Consider the following 7905-nt stretch of genomic DNA (forward strand, 5'->3'; position numbering starts at 1 on the left):
GAGGAGTGGCTGGTAGATTTGATCCGCCAGCCTTCTGGTTAGCAGTCAAATGCTTTAGGCACTATGCCACCAGAGCTCCCAATGAATACACAAGACAGAAGAATTGATGCATTTTAATAACGGTGTTGGCAAAAACTACCAAATGTACAATGGACTGCCAGAAGAGAACACACAAATCTGTCTTGGAAGAAGTACAGCCAGAACGTTTCTTAGAAGGGAAAATGCTGAGACTTCCTCTATTGTACTGTTGTACTTTGGTCACGTTGTCAGGAGGGACCAATTACTAACTGTAATTACAAGTTAGTAAGGGTTGGGTTCTGGGACTATAAACACTGGAGGTTGGGGTATAGACTTATGATCATGTGACCTTGAGTCATAGCCACAAAGTGGCTACAAGAAGATAGCAGAACCTCCAACCCTCAACTTAAGTTAGGTAACATGCATCTGATTGGCTGTTGTTGTTACTTGGTGCTGTCGAGCTGGTTCTGACTCACAGCGACCCTATTTACAACAGAGTGAAACACTGCCTGGCCCGGTGTCATCCTCACAATCATTGCCACACTTGAGCCTATTGTTGTAACCCCTGTGTCAATCCACCTCATTGAGGGTCTTTCTCTTTTTTGCTGAACCTCTACTTTACCAAGCATGATATTCTTCCCCAGGGATTAGACCCTCGTGACAACGTGACCACGGTTACAACAGGTGAGGTCTCACCATCCTTTCTTCTAAGAAACATTCTGGCTGTACTTCATCCAAGACAGATTTCTGTGTTCTTCTGGCAGTCCTGGTATAGTCAATATTCTTTGCCAATACCATAATTTAAATGCATCAATTCTGCTTCAGTCTTCCTTATTCATTTCTGATTGGCTACTTTTGGCAAATGCCCAGGCAAGTTTCTTAGTTCTTGTGTGCGTATCTTTCTGCATACTAGTTAGTCTACTTTCAACTGCACTCTTCCTAAGGCCAAACTGCTGCTCCCTGGCTTGCCCCAGACTTGTCCAAGTGTAGCTACATTGCTGGTTTAATGGTCAACAACCATTGGGGAAGTTACTAAAAGAACTCAAATGGCATCTGAACTTACGTCAAGACTCAAAACTGAGTTAGTGCTCCTGCTACAGACCACGGCCTTCCATAAACCAAGTGCTTTACAATTAAGCTCTAATGCAGTTGGAATCACTCCAAGCAAGGGAAAGGTGAGAGAAGGCTTCACACTTCCAGCCCCTTCTTCTCTTCACTAACACCACCCACAGCTGGCCTGGGGGCTTCTCCCATCCCACCCCTGCTCAGCATACACAGGTATGGCCCTGGCTGTGGGAAGAAGGCTGTCCCTCTTCCCCTCCTCAGTGCCACTGTCTCAAGATTCCCTTGGTCCCAGTTAGCTAGGATGGACTACCTTTCTTGGGGCAGGAGCCACTTGCACACCATCCTAACCTCGGTTCCCCTCAGTGGCATCTTTGTGCCGCTGTAACATAGATGGGATATCTGCCTGATCCTGAGCCTACCTCCTCATCCCTGAGGCTGGGCTGCCCCATTTGAGAAGGATGGAGCGAGTATTTGGGCATCATAAGGCACCAGAGAGTCCTTGACTTAAGACCACCGGTGTGATTCATAATGAGCATTAGCATCTTAAAGGCCCTGAGAAATCCTGCAGGAAAAAAAACATTTGAACTTTGTATAATCTCACACTTCCTAGTCCCATTTGACCTTTTATTCTTTATTGGGTTCCCAATGGGTTTTGTTTCCTGAGCTGAACAGCAGTGAATAAAGTGCACAGATATCTCTGCCTCTTGGAGCATCATTCCAGGGGGTGCATTTATTATAGAGCATCGATTAAGACCCTGTAGAATGCTTTTATTCAGAACCACCATCCAAATGACACTGCTGAGTTTTCCTGGACACACAAAGGGAAAGTTTTCAAATGTGCCCTCTATGAATGTCAGGGTCAACTGGACTTTCAGAGTAGGAAGAGTATTTGAAGAGTCCTCAGCTTCGTTTCCAGCAACATATCAGACAGTGTTTAACTGCTATTCATAAGATTTTCATCAGCCAATTCTTTAAGAATGGATGGCACCTTCTTTTTCTAGTCTATCTTAGTCTAGAAGCTCTGCTGAAACCTGTCTACCATGGCAAATCTGCTGCACAAGACCTCTTTAAAGTGATGGAGAGCAAAGATGTCACTTTGAAGGATGTGCCTAACCCAAGCTATGGTATTTTCAATCACCTCATAGGCATGTGAAAGCTGGACAATGAATAAAGAAGACCAAAGAAGAGTTGATGCCTTTGAGTTGTGGTGTTGGCAAAGAATATTGAAAATACCATGAGCTGCCAGAAGAATGAACAAATCTGTCCTGGAACAAGTGCAACCAGAATGCTCCATGGAAGTGAGAATGGCCAGACTTCGTCTCGCCTACTTTGGTCATGTTGTCAAAAGGGACCATTCCCTGGAGAAGGCTACTATGGTTGGTAAAGTGGAGGGTCAGCAAGAAAGGGGAGAACCCTCAACAAGTTGCATTGACACAGTGGCTGCGATGATGGGCTCAAGTATAGCAAGGATTGTGAGGATGGTGCACAGCTAGGCAGTGTTTCATTCTGTTGTACACAGATATGAGTGGGAGCCAACTTGATGGCACCTAACAACAACAGCTTCATTTAGTCATTGCCTCTTTCAATAAATATCCACTGTGTGTGAGTTCTCATTCTAGGCATTGGGGGTTCAACCATGGATAAGATAGAGAAGTAACGAAAAATCCCTGCTAAGAAAATAGTTCCCCAGCTTCCCCCGCTCCCAGTCTTCCCTCCCTCTCCTCCCCAGGTCCTCTGCCATCTTTCTCCTTCCTCTCCTCTCTATTGTTGTTGTTAGGTGCCATGGATCAACCCCATTTGTGGAACCCTATACACAGTAGAATGACGGGCTGCCCAGTCCTGGGTCATTTACATGATCAGTTGCAGATTGGACCATTGTGATCATTGTGATCAAGGTCTTTGTTCCTAGTCTGTCTCAGTCTGGAAGCTCTGCTGAACCCTGTTCAGCATAATAGCAACATGTAAGCTTCTCCTAAAGGGTGATGGCTGCATGTGATGCACATTGGCCAGGAACCAAACCCAGGTCTCTCACATGGAAGGTGAGAATTCTACCACTGAACACCATTGCCCTCCACACACATCAAACCCAACCCAACCCAACCAATTGTCATCAAGGTGATTCTGACTCATAGTAACACTATAGGACAGAGTAGAATTGCCCCATCGGGTTTCCAACACTCTAAATCTTTACAGAAGGAGAACATCTCATCTTTCTCCTGTGCAGTGACTGGTGGGTTCAAACTGCCAACCTTTTAATTAGCAGCCAAATGCTTTAACCACTGTGCCACCAGAGCTCCTTCTTTCCATAGCTACTGTATTTCTGATTCCCCACACTCTCCCACCTGGCCCCACTTCTACTTCTCATTCAGGAAACAGATTCTTTTGCTTCAGGCCATGGCCTAAAGGAGACCTGAGCCCTGATCTTCCCTGGCCAGCTTCCTCTTCCCAGGGGCTGGGAGAGGGGTCTTCTTCCGGGATTTTGTTCAAGCTGCTCCTGGGCCGGAAGACCCCCGGACTGGTGCATGTGCTGTCTGATGCCATCAGCTGTGTGCCTGACAGTGTCCATAAAGCCTTGAAGGCAGGGGTGGATTGTCTAATAAGCAAGGTAAACATGCACTTACAGTGCTTACTTACGGGTTTCACCATGTCACAAATGTTTCACATTTTTTTTTACCACATCATGTGAAACTGTTCACTACAGATTAATAAGTAAGCACAAGTAAGCCCGTCCTTACTTTGCTTAGGAAACTCCGTCCCTGGTCCCCGTTAGGGATTGTAAATTTGAAAAGAGGCTTTGATTCTGTAGGAAGAATCTGCTGTGTAGTTGGGAGAGAGACAGCCATACCTGGAAACAGAATCTTTGACATGGTGAAAAAATGTGAAATTGTTCAATACAGGTTAGTAAGTAAGCACAAGTGAGCCCATGATTACTTTACTTATCGGGTAATCTGTCACTGCTGGAAGGCAAGGCGTACCAGGCAGAGTCGGTGAAGGGGTCCATCCCCTGAGGCCCAAGCAGAGGGCCTGGGAGGCTGCCTGACTGTCTACAGAGCCTACTGGAAAGGCTGGGGCTTGCTCAAGGCCACCTGGATAAGGGCTGAGGAGGCTTATTGTTTGCAGTTGGGGGAGGGAGAGGAGGCCCTCCCAGCACTCTTGTGCTTCCCTCTCCCAGGCTTACCAGTGACAAACCAGGAGCCTTGAGCAAGTCCCAGCTTTTCCTGGGGTCCTAATGACCTCACCTGCAAGGCAGAAGAAGTTGAACTAGCTCATCTTCCAGGCTCTTTCTCTTTCAGACATTCTGCTGTGGAGTCTGAGAGTACCCAACCTGCATCTCCCTCCCCTCCTCAACCACTCCCTCCTCCTTCCTCAGCTCAGGGCCTGGGGAATGGCTCTGAGCTTCAAAGCTGAGCAAACAAACATGTCCAGACCCATAGGGAACTGGGGGTAAAGGAGGGCACGGCTATATTTATCACAGTTTGAAGGATTTTCACAGCTGCTTCTGTCGTGCCCACACTCCCCCTGGTCTAAGCTATTGGAGTCACAGGCATCACTGTGGGTGTGCTCAGAGGCGACACTCTCCTAAAACAAAACCTGACCAGACCATGCCTGAAATGCCACCATGAGAGATCTATTTAAAGCAGTTAAGCATGGGGCAATCTACTTCCATAGTGATACCACCTCGGAAACCCAAAGAGGGGTCGCTATGAGTCGGATCCGACTCAACGGCAGTGAGTTAGTTTTTATGCTTGCAAACTGTAGGAGATCCAAAGACAGGCCACACAATGAATCAGTAACACTTTAGTACTAAGGAGTCTGGCAATTCTCACAGCTTTGGGTGCTGGGGGCGAGAAGGATTGCTCAAGAAAGTCTGAGAAGCCAGTTTGCCTTCTTTGGCAAACATTTATTGAGCCCTGGGCCAGTAGGCTGTTTCCATTAGCCAAGAAGTATACTCAAAGCCTTCTCTTTTCTACAAATTAACATAAATTAAGTTCATTGATTTAGTGCCAGGTACTGTATGTGACACAGAGATGATCTCTGACCATCCCATTCCTGATTGCGCCCATATCTCTCCGTTTCTTTCTCTACCTCCCCAGGGCAAGTGGCCCCTTCCAGGCCTCACCCAAGCCATCTTAATAGCCCCCAGCTGGTCCCCTTCTATAAAAATGGTGCCAACTATAAAAATTCCATGCAGTCCTGGTGTTATCTGTCTTTCTCTAACTTCAAGAGGAGGGTAAGGATCATTATCAGCATCAACAGCCCAAGGCTGATTCCTACGAGGCAGAGGTCAAACACACCTCCACCTTCCAAACTTTTCACCAATTCTGACATCAACTGTCCTTCCCATGGCACTCTCTACTTCTCGGCTGGGTTTAATAATTATTGCAATGGCCACATTGCAATACTCATAGACAATACCCACGATTATGGAGTTTGTTAGGGAAGTAACAGGTTATAATTCAGGATCAGGAATGACTCAGAATACAGTTCTTTGATCAAGAAAGCTTCTTCTCAGCCATGCTCACAGGTTCATCTCACTCTGGCCCTCAGCCTCTCGGCCTCTTGGCCTCTTGGCCTGGCCTTTATGCTGCTTGGGTAAGTATTATAAAGGTCTTTAGCCCCACTAATAAGTGCCTGAAGTCACCCCACTCCACCGGCAAGCTTCCTGCCCAAAGGTGCTGTAGTAGTTAAATTTGTATGTCAACCTGGCTGGGCCTGGTTGAGTGGCTGGGCAGCTGATGGTAGTTATTCCCCATGATGAGACTGGCAATCAGCTCCATGGTGGGATCTATCATAAGTGGGATGTGGTCTGCTTCCTGTATACAAGGAGAAGCCTTGGGAATAGTCTCTAGCTTATGGCATGCTTGGACCCTGCATGTGGCCATGTCATTGTTCAGCAGCCTGCCATGCTCTGCCATCCTTGGGACTTACAATGGACTTGAATGAATGGCCTGCCGTGTGGTTTGGTAACATTGGGACTGTGCCATTTTATTTGTTGACCTTGGGCTTGGCAACCTCAGCAGCCAGTAGGTGCCTGAGTGAAGAGATGCCTCTAGCTTTGGTGGTCTGTGAGCAAGAGGCAGAGCTGAAGCCCAAGGCCAAGGGGCTTTCACACAGCCCCTAGAGCCTGGCACTTTGAACTTGGGCTTAAAGCCTCCAAATTGTGAGATAATAAACTCCTGTTTGTTAAGGCCATCCCATTTGTGGTATATTCTTGTCAGAGTGGCACTGGGAAACCAGAACAGGTGCTAAGCTCTCTTGCTCCGTAAGTTAGCACACTCACAGTAGCTGCCTCACTCCTTGGGCCTGGAAGCCCACTGCACCATCTTGCACTAGTCTTCTGGTTCTGCTCCCACTATTTCTCTGCTGCTGCTTTTCACCATCTTATGCTATCTGTGGTATTACAATTCTCTCTTTGTTTCAGGTTTATGAAGTCCTCAGCATGGGGACACCAAGTCCAAAGGACACTCTCTACTCCCAGCTCATCTTTCTTGGTGGTAGTGAGGGCCTCCCTTTGCTCTGGAATTGGCTTTCTTTTAAGTCTAGTGGATGGCAAAACTGACCAATCTTCTTGTTAGGGTTTCACCCACCTTATTTGCATTATTAGCCAACTGTTCAATCCTCTTGGTGAACCACAAGCACCTCATTTGCATAGTACCATCCACTCACTTGTAGGAGTCAGAAGACCACGGCAAGAAAGTTTGCATAAAAGCAATTCCTCCTACTGCACCCTCTCTCTTACCTCTATAATCCATTCTCTAAGTAGTACCCAGAAATATTTTTTGTTAATTTTTTAATGTGACTTGGGTGAAAGTTTACTGAGCAAATTGATTTTTCATTCAACAATTCATTCATATTCCCCAAAATGTAACAGCACTCTTCCCTCTTCCTTGCTCTATTTACCACTTCTATTCGTCCTTCAGCGTAGTGCCTAAGGCACTTTACTGCTAACCACAAGGCTGGCAGCTCAAACCCACCAGCCACTCCTCGGAAGGAAGGTTGGGCAATCTACTTCCGTAGTGATACTGCCTTGGAAACCCAAGGAGGGGTTGCTATGAGTCGGGCCGACTCGACGGCAAACAACAACAACAACATAGGGTCACTATGAGTCTATAAATTGGAATTGACTCAATGGCAACAGTTTGCTTTTGTTTTTTAAGTACAGAGCCCTATAAGATCTGGCCCTCATTCACTTCTCTCTCTTTAAATTTGGATTTCAGTAACACAATTGGATTAACAATTATCTTCAATCCATGATACACTCTCCTTCTTGGCCCAGATATCATCAGTCTATTCACGGGACACTTTCATTTTTATATATTTTATATTTTGTTTTATTGTGGTAAAATATATGTAACAAAATATTTACCATTCTAACCATTTTAAAGTGTAAAATTCAGTAACATTCACTATGTTGTGTAACCATTAACCACTATTCATTTTCAAATATTTTTCATCCTCCCAAACAGGAAGTTAGTACCCCTTAAGTAATAACTCCCCATCTCCCTGCAGCCCCTGCCTATTCTAGGTATTTCATGTATGTCGTTGTTGTTAGGTGCCGTCGAGTCATTTCCGACTCATAGCAACCCCATGCACAGCAGAATGAAACACTGCCAGATCTTGCGCCAGCTCCGTGATCCCTGCTCTGCTTGAGCCCATCATTGCAGCCACCTTGTCAATCCATCTCGTTGAAGGCCTCCTCCTCTTCTGTCGACCCTCCCCCCCTACCAAGCATAACATCCTTCTCCAGGGAATGGTCCCTTTTGACAACATGACCAAAGTAGGTGAGATGAAGTCTGGCCATTCTTGCTTCCAAGGAGCATT

Source organism: Orycteropus afer, unplaced genomic scaffold (genome assembly GCF_000298275.1).
Source record: "Orycteropus afer afer isolate SDZICR_OR568_19922 unplaced genomic scaffold, OryAfe1.0 scaffold00031, whole genome shotgun sequence".
NCBI classification, from domain to species: Eukaryota; Metazoa; Chordata; class Mammalia; order Tubulidentata; family Orycteropodidae; genus Orycteropus; species Orycteropus afer.